The sequence below is a fragment of the Microtus pennsylvanicus genome, chromosome X, assembly GCF_037038515.1.
Source record: "Microtus pennsylvanicus isolate mMicPen1 chromosome X, mMicPen1.hap1, whole genome shotgun sequence".
NCBI lineage: Eukaryota > Metazoa > Chordata > Mammalia > Rodentia > Cricetidae > Microtus > Microtus pennsylvanicus.
Genome location: NC_134601.1, coordinates 23063934 through 23080694, shown reverse-complemented (window position 1 = coordinate 23080694; position 16761 = coordinate 23063934). Strand labels below are relative to the sequence as shown.

Below are 16761 nucleotides of genomic sequence, written 5' to 3'. Positions count from 1 at the left end.
CAGTGGACCAGTGAGAGAGACTCTGAACATGCTGTGAATATATTGAAAACCAAAGTGCATCTGAAATATAAAAATCATTGAACTTTTAAGAAATACTGAATAATTCAATAATTTTCCATAAAAGAAAAAAGACTTACAAACAATAATAATGATTAGTCAAACTCTCTCTATATATCAGAGAGGACTGGGAAACGTGATGAGAAAGTTTCCAAGTTTAACAGTTTAATATACTGGTTACAAAAGTCTGCTTTTGCCTGGTGGTGATGGCTGGCACATGCCTTTAGTTCGGCACTAGGGAGCAGATAGATTGTTGAGTTTGAGGCCAACCTACAACCTGGTTTACCGAGCAAGTTTCAGAACAGCCAGTGTTATACCCTGTCTCAAAACCCGAAAACATAAAATAAAACTCCCCACAGTTGTCAGCTTTCCATGATGGGAACAGAGGCAGAGACCCACAATCAATCATTAGGCAAAAAGAGAGCCCAAATTGGAGATCTCCATCAAATCCCTCCTCTTGGAGCTTGGGGAACACCAGAGAATTACAAGGTCTTCTGCATAAACGTTATAACTGTATAGTTTGGGGCTCTAGTGAGATGCCTAATAGTGAGAGTTGGGGTTGTGGAGTCTCTTTTGCGTGCTTTGTGTGTTTTGTGTGCTTTTCCTCCTACTGCGTTGCATTGTTCAGCCTTGATATGAAGGTTTGTGCCTAGTCTTATTTTATCTTGTTATATCATATTGGGTTAGTATTACTGCAAGGTCTGCTCTTTTCTGAAGGGTAACAGAGGAGGGGTGAATCTGTGGGAAAGGGGAGGTAGGGGGAGAATAGGGAGGAGTGGAGGGACATATTGTATGAGAGAATATTTTTTAAGCCTGCTTTCGGTTTTCTCACCAAGAGTATAATTACAGTTGGTTTTAAAAATAAGATTCATGGAATGATTACAATAAAAAGAAGGGAATAATGATTGCATTCAAAAAACAACGGAACTTGCAGGAAAAGAAGTACAGTTTATGCTTATTCAAATATCCCTTATTGTAAGGTTTAACTATGTTTTTACATTGCTGTCCTCCTGGAACATTAAGAAACATTCCCTTTGCCTTACAGAGGTAGAAAACTGGACTAGATCATCTGATAGGTATCCTAATGTTTTAGGAAACTCAAACCATAGAAAATAAATTCAAAGAATTAATATTGCTCAATGTGAACTCCATATCACGTACAGACAGAGAGACATGAAGTTCTAGAAACCAACATCACTAATACTATGGTTTGGATAAAGTTTGATTACCCCACCCTCCAGCCCCAGCCCAAGGATTCATGTGTTGAAGTCTCATTCCCATTATGAGGTACTTTAGGGTGCAAACTGAAACCAACTGTGGTGTTTACAAGTAGGCCATTAGGGAGGTGTTAAAGTTTAGATAAGGTTATTAGAATAGAATTGTTTCATTGAATCTTCATGGCTTTTTCAGAAAATGATAACCATCAGTACAGTCGGACGTCCATTGTCTCCATCTCTATAATATGTTCTGCCCCACCTCAGGTCATCAGGTGCTACCCACTTTGTTTTTCCAGAACCAAAAGCCTAAATAAATAACCCCCCTATCTTACTCAGTCTGGGTTATTGTTTTTATTTGAAACAGAAAATGGATGAAGAAATTATTTATAGAGAATGTGCTGTAAACTCTCTGTGATAAAATACCTTAAGCCACTAGGGATTAAAAAAGAAAGAGGAATCTTTGTGGAAAAATACATGAGAAATATGAAGCCATTTGTTGTGAGTATGTAAAGTATTCATCAGAGAAAAATGTTCAAACCCACTTTAAGAGAGAAGGAAACTATTTCTTAATATACCCAAAGAGGGTTGAAGATTATTTTTTGACAGAAGTTCTCATGGGAAAAGCTCTCTCTTTTTTATTTGCTACACAGATCATGCTAGAATTGATAGAAAAAGATAGAGATTTTAAAATAAATAAAAGAGGTCACTTGCAGAGAAAGCCTTTTTAAGAAATGGGGATTTGTGAAAGGATTCTCACTTTTATTCAAGTCAAAGTATTCATTTTATTTTGTGAGCAAAGAATGCAGATATTGCTCCTTTTGTTAAGTCTATTACTTACATAAAACAGGGGTTTTGTGTGCCTGCAAACTGCACAGTCAGGGACAATGGCCACTTGTCATTAACACAGGAGTCCCTTCTCCTGAGAGCCCGAAACATAGTGCTTTACTAAGGCCATATTGAGATACTTCATAATTTTTGATCAAATTATTGGAGGCAATTGTAGCAAAATAATCTGTAGCATAAGAATTTGTCTTGATTGCCCATTTTCCACAAATTTCCTTTTAGACATTTGAAAAAGGATTATAAAGCCTTCACTTATGATTTCTGATAATTTCTAAATGATATTTTCCTTTCTTTTACATTCCTAAAACCCTATTAAGGGAGAATTTCCTCCTCATTAAGTCACTTCTCTGTGAGGCTACACAAGTTTTTTAATGCAATCAAGTGTGATTCAGTAAGAAAATGGTCTCAATGACCCAATTCCTTGTCATTGAAAAGAAACACTTGCTTGTTAAAAATATACATGAAAGTGTCCGTTAAGAGTGAATAAAAAACCCTTAAAATACACATATACAATATCATAGAAAAGGCATGGAGATAACCAGAAGAAGGTAACATTCTTCTTCAATAGACATATTCCTGAACAGTTGTACAACTCATTATATATCTCCTTTCTATTACAAAGGAATTCTATTTTAATAGAAAGGGAAATGCAAGTTAAATTCCTCAACAATTCATTTTTACAAACTAAATTCACATACATACAAAATGTAAATCAGTTTCCTGAATTCATTTGGCATCTTGTAATTTTAAAAACATGACTATATGTATGAGTGAGAGACATGCTGAATAACACAAAGAAAACTGGGGCCCCAGAAACATGTACAGTTGGTGTGGGAAGTTCTTCTATGTGTTGCTTTTATTGGTTAATAAATAAAGAAGTTGTTTTGGCCTGTGATACAGCAGAATAGAGCTAGGTGGGGAAAACTAAATTGAATGATGGGAGAAAGAAGGCAGAGCCATGTAGCCCCACCAAAGACAGGCACTGGACGGAACTTTACTAGGTAGGCCACAGCCAAGTGGATACACAGATTAACGGAGATGGTTTATTTTAGGATATAAGAGTTAGCCAGAAATACACTTAAACTAATGGTCAAACAGTATTGCAAATAATAGAGTTTTTGAGTGATTATTTTGTGGTCTCGGTAGCCAGGAATGAAGAAGTGGCCTCTGCCTACATACAGTATCGAGAGTATCTTCTTATTTTGTCACAGAATGCTTCTTAATTCTGACTGATCCTACCACAGTCAGTAGACTGAAAATTTTTTTTAAACACAAAGCATGTAGAAAAGGGTCTCTTGCAAATACACAATGATATCAAGACTCAATATAAAAACACAATTAAAAACATTTTCAAGCATTAGCAATCTGGGGCAGTGGGAAGAGGCAAGCTCTATTCTCTATTCTACTCTTCTGTACTAAATAGCTATAGTGCTTCGTGGCCTCGACTGTGTGCTGCTTCAGCAGAGTTGTCAGCCTATAAAATAGGATCATGTGTCATTGGATTCTTGGGCTCTTAAACTTCAGTTGCATCAGAATCACCAGGAGAGCTTACTAAATAACGACTTGCTGTCCCCATTACCCATCGTCTCCAGTTGCTTATTCAGTAGTTTGGTATGAATCCAGAAACTCTCCCTTTCTACAGAATTCTCATGGTACATTTAAGCTACTGATCTAGAGACTGTATTTGTGAACTACTGTCCTAGAAGAATCCTAAGACAAAACTCCAAAGTGCTAACACCTACAGTAGCAGAGTGTGTGATGAAATGAGACAAATGGAAAGAATAACTATCCCCATAAGATTACCAAGAATAAAAAATGTCTCCCAAAGTCCTAAAGTGTGTGTGTGTGTGTGTGTGTGTGTGTGTGTGTGTGTGTGTGTTTAAGCTAGAGGTCGGTCAATGTTTTCTGTCTTCCTCTATTGTTTACCACCTAATTTTTTAAAACAGGTTCTTTCACTAAACATGGAGCTCACAGACTAGCTAGACGCTGGAATTTTCCTGACTTCACACTGAGCATAATTCTCAAAGTATCTATATCCCAAGGAACCTCCTAGAAAATTAGTAATTATTAGTTTACTGCTGAATTCTACATTTTGGCATGACCTAAATAGATAAAGCACCAGAAGTATATTATGACATATTGGGCATTACATTTCTAGGAAAATTCTGAACTAACCAAATGTTCTTTAGAAATGGAATGAAAGAGAAAAAAAGCCTTTCTTACAGTGTCTAATATAATTGTGAAAACACAGAACAGAGGGAAATGCAAGAGAACACAAAGAGATTACTTAATTCATCTCAAATAGAAACGGAATTGCTGAGGCAGTTCTCACCACCTTATTTATATATCAGATTGCTCACAAATCATGATGTCACCTACCAGGCAGCAATGCATCAAGAAGTGTGTGACAGTGCAACAATGCTGAAGACGGAGGGAGAGTTGCACAGCAGAATGATGAAAAGGCATCATCGAGTCATAAAATGCGCATGGCTTTACGGATAAATATTACATAAAAGTATTACATGATAATCAGAAACTTGTTTCAGAAACTCCCTGCTGCCAAGAAAGTACTGTTTATAACAAAAGACTTCCATTTGGTGAACTAAAGATTGGCACTTCTTAAATATCCTGAACTTAATTTACAGATAGCCAACATGCAGGAATCCTTTTCCTATCATATTTGCTAGACAACTAACAAAAACAAAAGTCCACACAAACAAATTTGGATATGATCTCACTTTTCCATTTAAATAGTACAACATATTACCACCTGACAGAGATGGTGCCACAGCAATGTATGTAACTTCCAGTTTTACCTTGGTCCTAAGCAACAAATTTACTTCTTAGTTCCTTTGTATTTATTTATTTGAGACAAGGCTTTATGCAACCCAGGTCAGCGGGAAGTAGCTACACAGCTTAGAATGACCTTGAATTATTGATCATCTGGCCTTCATCCTTCAAGTACTGGGACTGCAGGTATAAACCACAGTGCCAGGATTCATTGTCATTTACTTTTACAGTATGTTTTTTTGAGACAAGGTCTCACTATGAAGGTCTCACTGGCCTCCAACTCAGAGATCCACCTGACTCTGTCTTCCAAGTACTGGAAGTAAAGGTGTATGCCACCACACTAGGCGAGTTTCTATACCCTTCAATCATGCTGTTTACTATTGAAGCCCAGAGTACACAATATTTTTTCATAAGGTTATACTTATGTGTGCTTTTAGTAAGGAAATTTCATACCTTTTCTTATATAATTGTTTACTGCACTTCTTTGGGGCATTCCAATCAGAGAGAGGAGCTAGACCGGAAGCTGCACAGACAGCCCCTCCTATCCCTAGTTCAGAAAGTAAGGAAAGACGCAGTCCTTTGGGCCTTTCATTTATTGTTATGGTTACTCAAGTGAAAATGGATATTTTCAACATGCTTTAGTCACAGGAGCTTAGAGGATTACTTAAAAGTACAGGTTACATGTACTGTGGGGGATGGACTGTGGTTCCTTTTAAAGATTAACGCTACTGTGGTTTATCTTTAAAGGCATCTCTACAGTCCCAATGTCAATTTCCCCTCAAAATATGATCAGATAGCCCTTAAAACATAGCTGTATTGACTAAGAACAAAGAAAAAGAGATGTAAAGGACAATATATTGGGTCCTAATAACATAATGGATTCTGCTTACAATGGATAGAGCTCTGCCTTGAAACCGATTGCCTCAACCAAGCAAAGCGCCTTTTTTAGAACACAAGGGAAGACACAGGGGAGGCAGTTTCATATACCATACCTCTTTCAGTAGAAAGAGGTCGGTTAAACACTCTGTCCTGAGACATACACCTTTCATTTTCAATTGTTTTCAAATAAAAAGAGAGAAATTCCCTTTTCAAGTTGGACTGTTTAAATGCACCTACAGCTACTCCTGTCTGGCAAAGGCTAAGCAAGCTTTCCCCACTGACGCATTTCAAAAAAGCTTCAATTGGCAAAGGAAAGCAAGTGCAAAGGGCTTTTGACAAAAGAGGACTAGAGGGAACACACTTCCCTTCCACGGAAATACTGTTCTAGAAAATCAGACAAGGTAGCAAGTCAACCAAGAATGTATAAGATATTTTTGAGAGGGAAAATGAATTTGAAATTTTCAAACCAGCAACTGCAGAGGATTATTAATGCAAATATTCAGGTAAGGATCATGTTATAACAATAATGGGCTAGACAGTCAAACAAAGTCACACATTTTGCCTTGCACAGCCTAACCCAGAATTCCTTGAAAATGTAATTGTCTTAACCCATACAAGTACAGAAATCTGAAATAAGATGCTCTGGATTCTGTCTGATCATCAACATGGCTTATTTTAGACCTATACATTACCCAAGGCTCAGCAAACAGAGCATGTTAAATCAAATTCAGGAGTTCTGAACTATCTACTCTGATAAAGAGAGGGTCATTTTTAAAAAGCAATATACCCTTAAAGTAGAATAGAGAATTGGTTTTAATAAATAAAAGTATTCTATCATCCATTGCTAATTGCACATTTAAAAGGATAATTACTTTTTGATCCCAAAATTAATTATATTATCTTCTTCTAGGCTTTTATTAAGCAACAAACAAAATCAATGATTGATTAGGATGACAGTCAGATAAAATTCTAAGTTTAGGTTTTAATGTATTTCTAGTATCATTTTTAAAAAGACACAAGTCTCTAAGATTATGATATTTTTATTCCCATAATTTCTCACTAACTAATTATGATTATTTTCCACTTTATTGATGTGTGAACAGAATAACTGATGACTGAGGATTGGTCATTTGAAAAGAAGAAACATGGAAAATTTAAAACACATATATACATCATATATATGAAAAGACATTAAATTTACATGTTAAACGTTCTGCACACTCTATGAGCATACACATAAGCATGTAGTTCCACATGCTTGAGTCATTGCATCTTACAGCAGAGGTACCCATAGACAGAATACCTAGTAATCAACAATCCTTTAAGTAGGACGAATATTCTGATTTGTAAGAAAACAATACTATGATTAGGGTGTGTCACCCTGCTCAGTATATCCTTGGCACTTCTAAAAACTTGTAGGATTAAAATTAAAGAAAACACTGAAAAATCTTCACCTGGAATACTCCTTTTGCACATTTAATGCAACAATAAATTTTGTCCTTTATGAAGACCAAGGCTTCAAGGTCAGCTGTGGGTGGAACAAATATGTATATTTTTAAAAAGCATCATTGGAGACTCAGATAGATTCAGTATAGTTTGCTGGTTCTCTGAATCTGTTAGGTGTAATTACTGACAGGAATCCAAATGCATTCAGCTGAGAAGAGAGCCAAATTAACCACAATGTGGGTAAATAACAGCTGCTATTCCTTTGATACTTTTCTACAATAAGAATGAAAAATCTTAAAATATGGACTCAAAGCATATCTCTAATAGGTGATTAGGCCATTTACAATGTGTTTTGATCACTTCTTATATAGTCAATTTTGTTTTCACCTACCTGCTCCAATATTCTTATAGATATTTTTTTTCTAGTGAAGACACATAAGGCATTCACATACTGTAAAGAAAAGCCAAATTTGTAATTGCCAGTTTAACTCATCTCCTACAGAGGACTGATGAAATCTTGCTAAATGCTCAGCACACAGAAGACAGCTCTTACAGTTTTTATGAATCCGAGGATCTGCATTTAGAACGTAAGAACGCTTAATGAGACCTAAGTAAATTACCCATCTTGTTTCACATATTTATTTTTGTCTTCCCATTTAAAAGAATATTTTTAGTAGATGTAGAAACTTGTTTTCTTCAAGGGCTGATAGAATGAGAGTTTAGCACTTATTTCCACTGAACTGATACCATACATGTAATTACTGTGATGTGAGGTCAGAACAAAATAATCACTAATGATAAGCGGCTAAAATGTGCTACAGGAAGAAATACATGGAATCTTATGATCATAGAGTATATTCTGGAAGTAGTTTAGATACTAATACTCTTAAAAGTGGTCCACTAGAGACCACAAGAAGATTCGGTGAACTATTAATAAGTACGGATTACGCACTATCTGCCTAAAATTGTATTTGACTGTCACAAGCTGCACATTTTTACTTGTGTAAAGTATAAAGGCAAAATCCTATCTGAGATAAGGAGATTTGGAGTGGGGAAGTGAGGGTTGTGCACTGATAAGACTTTAGAAAGACAATGTATGTTAAAGACTGATGTGCAAATGTCCTTTTAGTTAGTCATAAAACCAGAGTTATCGAAATATCTTGTATCCTAGGTTAGCCAAATAAATGTTATCAATAGTCACCTTCATATATTCACTGAAAACAATTTTATTATTTATATATTATGAAGTCATTATTAAAGCCAACCACAATCTAGGAAAGTGCCTAGAGATTTGAATATGTCCTTCCATTTTTTTGCATGAAAATCATATGAAATAGATGCCATTCCTTTCTGTCTTTTAAATGAGAACACTGAGGATTAATAAGGTTAGGTTGACTGTCAAGGATACACAGTACATGAAGCACTCACATTTGTCAGGCTTCAAAGATCGGGAGGTAAACTCATTTCAATTGTAGGTTAAGTTAATGATGAGCCATCTGCCTGGGATGACATAACATCAAAAGTCAGAAGGTTGTTGGTGATTGCTACAGTGGGAATGTTCTGTTTCAACATGTTAACAGTGTTTGAATTTGCACAATTTAGAAACTGTTTATCAAATGAATCACAAAAATATGACATATTTTTTCTTTTCTTTTTTCTATCCTTTTCTTCTTTTCTTCTCTGTGTTAACATCCCTAGTTGTCTGGGAGCTAGCTTTGTAGATAAGGCTGGCCTCCAACTCACAGAGATCCACTGACCTCTGGCTCATGAGTGCTGGAAGTAAGGGTGTGCGCCATCACTGCCTGGCTGGCATGATGCTTACTTAAAAGGAACCCAATGATATTTTATGAAGACAACACTGTCCCAGACCAAAGGAAATGGCTCATTCGGTAGGAGGCCTTACTGTACAAGCATGAAGAACAGAATTCCAATCCCCAATAACCATATCAAAAAAGAAAAATCCAGGCATGGTTTGCATGCAACTGCAACCGCCTGCATAAGGTGGAGACAGGACGATTGCTAGGGGTTGATAGATTGTAGCTCCAGGTTCAGCAAACCCTGTCTTGAGGGAATAAGGTGGAGAATAACAGCAGGACACTCAACATTCTCCTCTGGCCTCTATCTGTTCATGGATGTGCACACGGCACACATACCCTAGTGAGTTAAAAGCTCCAAAGACCTAGGAAAAATTCACTGTATTGAATAATTTTGGAAAAGCCACCCACAAATCTCCATTTAGAAATTCCAACCTAGTGAACAAAGAGGGAAAAACTCTGATTTTGAACAAATAGATATATCTTTACGTGTTTGGTAATACAGGGAACTAACTAGGTAGTCTAAATAAGTAGGTCATCATCCTCATATTCCTCTTTCTACAAAGAGATGGCTTCACTAAGTCATGATTTTCTTTTAGTTCCACCAAGTATATGAACTTGCTTAACACTGCATTAGCATCTATAAAGTATTCATTAGCATATGTAAAATGTACAAGAATGGTGGTGTGTATTAACTCAGTAATTTATTTTTTCAGAGATGCTTAAATATTACTTGAATAGATTCTATCATTTGTGGGGTTTACCGTCTGTAATTTGGGTTACTATCATTTAAGGTCTGGAGTATGACAGTAGGAAACACAGTTTGGACTTATCCTAATTTAAAATAATGTACAAGAAAAAGCATTTATTCACTTAGATGGCATAACTGTTTTCAGAGTTAGGTCTCTTTATCTAGTTCAGGCTACCTGAAAATCAAGATCATCCATGCCTCCGCCTCATGAGTGCTATGATTAATTATATGTGGGCAACAGTCAAGAGATAATTATTTTCAATTTTGGAAAATAAAGAAAACCAAAATTGCTATCAAACATTATTTCTAGAATTTGCTACTTTGCTAAATGCACTTGAAGTTTATTAAGAAAAGGCTTCATATAAATCTAAGAACAGGCATTTGGAGAGGAGGACAGAAGACATTTAAGAGAAGGACAGTAGTACATGTTCTTGGTTAGGGCAGGCTTCCTGGAGAGAATGTGGCTGGGCATTGAATTAAAATACTAAGGGTATATGCATAAAAACTTGCTATTCTCCCCTGTGAAGCCTGAGTGATCCTCATTTATTATCTATGTACTAGAAGGCAACAGGCAACTCTAATTTCCATATTATATTATATAAAGGAAAACAAAACCATTCCTGATTAAATGATATTTGCATCAGAGTCATAGTTGCAGTTTGCAATTTTAAACTACCATTTATTATGTATTTTTTTCTATTGCTTCCTGCAAGCCATTGCAGGTAATGTTCTTACCTCCATAAACACGGAAAGAAATTTATTTACAAATATTTGGTAAGCTTTCTTTCTCTACCCACATAACTAATTAATGGTTTTAATGGTCCCTAAGTTAATTATCGTCTATATCAACATAAGCACAGGTTGGAGAATATAGATTATTCCCACCGCTTTATGTAGTTCGTATACTGTGCACACACATTTTTGAGCACATTTATTGATTTAGCATAATTTTGCTGCATGTAAATTAGCTTTCTCCGTTTTACATTCAAATAAATACTATATTACTGTGCATGTTCTAATTATGATTATTTGGGAAATGGTGCAATAAATGTTAGTTGGATGAATGAAATAACCTAATATGCTAAAAGACATCAATATATAATTATCTATTGGGAAAATTGTGCTGTTCTGAAAAAAGAAGCCTCTTGCTCTCTAGTAAAACTGTGGCTTGCAGCACTCATTGTCTTCCTTCATTCTTTCATGAATTTTTTCCTTCCTGCTAGCACCGTCTTAAGCTGCCACAGGTTTAAACTCCTTTGAAGAAAGAATCAGCTACCAGCTAACTCCTTTTTCTTCACCTTTCACTGTTCTTTCTCAGCTCTGTTCTCCTCATAGTCACCTCTCCTTTCTTGTGCTTTAGGCTTACTACCTCAGTAATCTTCGAAAGGATTCCTTCAATAACCTGGGTTCTCCTCCCTCATCATACCATAACTCTTATGTCTCACTTCCAAGGACTTTCATAGGCTAGCTCCATCTTCCCTTTCCCACAGTTTTCCAAACCCACTGTCTTCCTGACCACGGTAACACGGTAACAGCAGAAAATATCCACTTAGCATGAATGCATCAGAGACTGATAATATTTTAGAAGACATCAATACATACACACACAAACACACACACACACACACACACATACACACATATACATATACATATACACAACAATGCCCACCTCTGGCAATGTTGTGGTTCCCACGTTTAGTACTCACAATAGAGAACAAATACTGATATTATTTCACTTTATAAATGAGGATAGTCACAGAGAGAAAGCTGCAATACACTGACAGAGACTATAGACTAGCAAATGATGGTGACAGGACTTGAATTTAGGATCCCATCTTCTTCATCATCTTGTATTTTCCCATGGTCCATTAAGCATAGGTTACCTAATGTCCTGCTACCTGACGAACTGACACATTTTTAAAGAATAGCTTGACTAATATACACAAAAACTACACTTAGTCTTTTCCATGAAGAATTGACCAAATTAATTTATCCCTTTGGAAAGGCCTAAAAAGCAAATAATATCTATCAAATTACTAGTTGCTGGTTCAGCTTTATTAAATCTCTTTGACAAAACTGAAAATTTCTTAAAGGTGGGAACTATTCCTTGCACATTTTTCAGATTCTTCAATGAGCATTAAATGACTCATTAGCATCAACACTGAGTATATGCTAGGCCCTGTGTTATTACACTTCATTATCTCATTTAATCTTTACTAAAAACTATAGCAAATAAATGCCATTGTCCTATATTATAGTTGAGGTACCTGAAGCTTGAACAAATACAGGAAAAGAACATGAACATAAAACTAGGTGGTGGAGGTAAAATAGATCACTTCTTAACACAGAAATCACTTTTTAATTTTTTTTAAAAAACTATTTTTTTTCTCATTTTACATGCCAAATCCATTTACCACTCCTTCCCCTACTCCTGCTTACTCCACTTTTCCCCCAACCCACTCCCATCCTCTCCTCAAAGAGAGTAAGGCTTTCCATGGAGAATCAACAAAGTCTAGCACATGGCTTTGTGGCAGGACCAAGGCCCTCTCCACTGTATCTAGGCTGAGCAAGGTATCCCTCCAGAAAGAATGGTTTTTAAAAGGCAGAACAAGCAGTAGGAATAAATTCCTTGTCTCATTTCCAGTAGTCCCACAGTCTGCCCCAGCCATATAACTGTCACCCACATTAAGAGGACCTAATTTGGTCCTTTGCTAGTTCCCTTGTTGTCAGGTTGGAGTTGGGAGGTTTCCATTATATTGTAATAGGAGCGGTGGGGCTGCGTCCCCAGCACCCCGGCCGGCTGCCCTGAAATAACAACACACAAATTGTATTCTTTTAAACACTGCTTGGCCCATTTCTATCTAGCCTCTTCTAGGCTAATTCTCACATATTAATTTAGCCCATTTCTAATCATCTGTGTTGCACCCCAAGGTGCGCTTACCGGAAAGATTCTAGCCTGCGTCTATCCTGGGTTGGTGCTGAATCACGTCTGCCCGGGAGAGCTGTCGAGTCTGAGCTCACTTCCTCTTCCTCCCAGCATTCTGTTCTGTTTACTCCTCCCACCTATGTTTTAACCTATGAGGGCCAAGCAGTTTCTTTATTGCTTAACCAATGAAATCAACAGATTGATATATGACACTCCCACATCACCATTAGCTCAGGTAAGCTGTTTCAGTGGGTATCCTCATCATGTTCTTGACCTCTAGAGGGAATAGAATGGTAGAGATGGAGGAAAGACAGAGATGGAGAACAAGGAAAGACTTATCTTGATTAAGGGAGCCAAGATAGGGCTAGGAAGAAACCTAGCACTAGAGATATTTCCATGAAACCACAAGTATGACCCTAAGCATTAGTGGAGAGGGTGCCTGAATTGGTCTTGCCCTGTAGTCACATTGATGACTATTTCAAGTGCCATCATTGAACCTACATCCAGCAACTGATGGAAGCAGATGCAGAGAACCACAGCAGAGCATTGGGCTGAACTCCCAAAGTCCAGTCGAAAAGAGGGAGGAGTGAGAATACAAGCAAAGAGGTCAGAAATCACTTTTTAACTGGGTTCACAAATTACAGCCTAATTATCATACAATACCTAATTTCTCATTTACAATAAAAAGTATGATTTCCTGTCATGACTTTTGCCTTCTGATATCCAGGATTTTAAAAATAGAAATTTGATAGATGATATTTTTATGGTTCTATTTTGAACATTAACATTTTTCTGCTTGGCTTTTATGATATCTCTACTTATTTCTGAACTCAGCTGATGATATCTAGATTTAAAACATAATATTTTGTTATAATTATTCTATCCTTTGTGAATAATTAAATCTCAATACATTTCTCTATAATAAATGTATATAGTTTTGCATGGCAGACTACTATAGTTCATTGTTGTTATCTAGTAGTTTTATGAGCTCATGGAAGGTTTATAATAATTTGTTATTTTCCAACAATGAGGACCCTAAGAGAGACATACATGGATCTAATCTATATGGGAAGTAGAAAAGGACAAGATCTCCTGAGTAAATTGGGAACATGTGTACCATGAGAGAAGGTTGAAGGGGAGGGAAGAGGATGGGAGGGGAGCAGAGAAAAATGTATAGCTCAATATAATCACTTAAAAAAATGAAAAAAATTGTCATTTTCTTAAATTTATACAAAATAAAATGTTAAGTGTAGTCATTAAAAACTGATAGTAAATGTAGTTTTAGTTAAATTACAATTTTTCTTTAGTTATTATTAGTTTTGTGGTTCTGAAAATGGAACCCAAGGTCTTACAAGTGGGAGACAAGATTTGACTACCGAACTATATCCCCTGTTCCTCAGTTATTATTTTAACTGTATGCATTTACAGGGTACAGTGTTATAATTACATACATATATGCAATGTCCAATGATAAAATAATAGTAATTGGCACTTAAACATTGTTGCCTTTGATAAAATTATACATATTTATGTGATGCATGGAGCTCCATCTTGACATATGACTATATTCTTCTTCCTTTTCTGCATCTTCTTATTCTTATGACTTAAACTATACGTACATAATCTTAGAGGGATGTCTTTCAAAATTTATTCTGAAGTATAAACATAGCCAACACATAAAATACTATTGAAATTATACATATATATATATATATATATATATATATATATATATATATATATATCTCACATAGGCCACAAGTTAAACAGGCAATACTAAAGCTTACTATTTCATTGATTCACATATAGTGGCAGACCTTAAAAGATAAATATTCTTTTCATTTTAAAATTACATTCCTGTTTAAGAGTGGGTTGGTGCATGGGTGAATGCAGTGCCCATGGAGGTTGGAAGAGGGCATAATGTCACTTGGACCTAGAATTACAGGTGGTTGTGGGTGCTACGAACTGATCTTGGATCTTCTGAGAGACTAGAATGCAATCTTAACCACTAAGCCACCCATCTTGCTTGGATAAATTTTATTTTAAAATGTATCTTTTATGGTCACATCCCTCAAGCTCAGCATACGCAGAAAAAAACTTATTTGAATTTTTAACAGAGCTTTCAATGGTACTAGAGGAGATAATTAGCCACATCTTAGTAGGTAAATTTTTAGGGAAATAGTGAAAGACTGGTAAATACTTAGGTGAAGGGAGGATTTAGTGTCTTCCAAAGCAACGTATCCTTGCTGACATTTTGATCTTGGACTTCGAGCCTCCAGATGTGGAATAGATCTGTTGTTTTAAACTACCAGCTTTTAGCATTTTCTTACAGCATCTCTAGTAAACTAATACTTCTCAACTCCAATCTTCAAACAAAACCATATACATGCAGTTCAGATTGATTTCCTAGGTTTCATCTTCATGCATAGAGTTGTTTCTTAAAAATTTTTCTTAAATAACTCTTTCTTAAAGGTTGCTTTCCAAGGCAATTGAAAACTGAACATGGTCAAATGATATTACTCATGAAACCCTCACAACTAAATCTGTCTTATTATTGAATATTCCTTTTTATGAATATATTTCTTTCTTTGGTGCCTTCATTTCTCAGTTCCTACATGTAAGCAATCACCAGAGACTGTCAGCTCTACTTTTTGATACTCTTCTTGTGATGCTTAATTTTATGTGTCAACTTCACTGAGCAACAAGGTCCAGAAATTTGGTTAAACATTATCCTGGATGTTTCTGTGAGGATATTTTTGGAAGATTCTAACTTACAAACTTATGGGCCTGAATAAAGCAGATTGCATTCTCTTACAACAATGGATCTCACTGACCAACTGAACATCTTAGTAATAGGAAAAGACAAATTTTACTCAAGCGAGAAGAAAAGCAGTCTTAGACTTTGCTGTCCCCTGAATTTCTAGCCTGTAGTCCTTCCCTGTAGATTCTGGACTTGTCAATTTCCATAAGCACATGGGCCAATACCATCAAATGTCTGTTTTGTAAATGCTACAGAACAGTTGCTATTAATGCTGATGGATAGAGGCAAGGATAAGTGTGAAAATTCTGTAGTCAGACAACTTCCATTCTATTTCAGTGCTAACACTTGCTGTTTGTGTACCCTATCGGGGCAAAATTCCTTAAACTGTACAACCCTCAGTTTCTTATCCAACCAATGAGACAGTTACAGTATCCACTGCATAGAAATAGAAAGATTGACTTGAAATGTTTCTTAGAATGTATTATATATGATAAATGTTATAAAAGTGCTTACATTTTTTATTATTGCTAAATACAGCAAAAAAATTGCTCCAATACTCAGCATACTACATTGTATCTTGATCAGATGTGGTTTTGTATTAATTTAACCCTGTGGACCTCTTTGTCCTGAGAGAGAGGTGTCTCCTTTCTCCCTGTTGTGAACGCTACTTTCTTAAGGAAAACAGCCATGCCTTCCACGCTTAACATTTCAGTGCAGACACCTGAGTCCGTATCACTTTGCTTTGTCTCTGTCCACCTGGCCCCTCACCACCCCATCTGTTTTTAGAGAAAGTATCATTCATTCTGTAGCTTAGTCTTGGTTTACGTTTGTGATCTTCCTATTTCTACTTCCTCAGTCCTGTGAATATAGATCTATGCCACCATTCTGAGCATTCTTCAAAATCTAAACAAAAAACAAAAAACCCACCTACCTCTAACATATGGCTTCTTACTAGCTGAGGGAACAGGCAGTAGATACTACTGTAGATGCACCAAGAATACATACAGCTGAACAAGATGCTTTGCAGTAGTCCCCCCCCCCCACTGGTAATTCTGCTGTCAATATTTATTATGACTCGAAATGTACAAGTCCCCAAGGAGGACCGTTGTCACGGTACTGTCAACAGATACATGCCTACAAAGTGAAATGAAGGTTGAACCTTATCTCCCTATCCAGCTTTTCACTTCTTATCTCACTCTCTTCTTCCTTCATGATGGCCTTCTCGAGAACACATTATCACAACAAATAAATAAAAAACAAGAAGTCAACAATAT

General features: G+C 36.2%; 1 protein-coding gene across 3 annotated transcripts in view; it reads right to left on the bottom strand.

Annotated features, from left to right (window-relative positions):
* Positions 1–16761, bottom strand: part of Diaph2 (diaphanous related formin 2) — a 736918-nt gene that overhangs the window by 157404 nt on the left and 562753 nt on the right. The gene's annotated exons all lie outside the window — the stretch shown is intronic.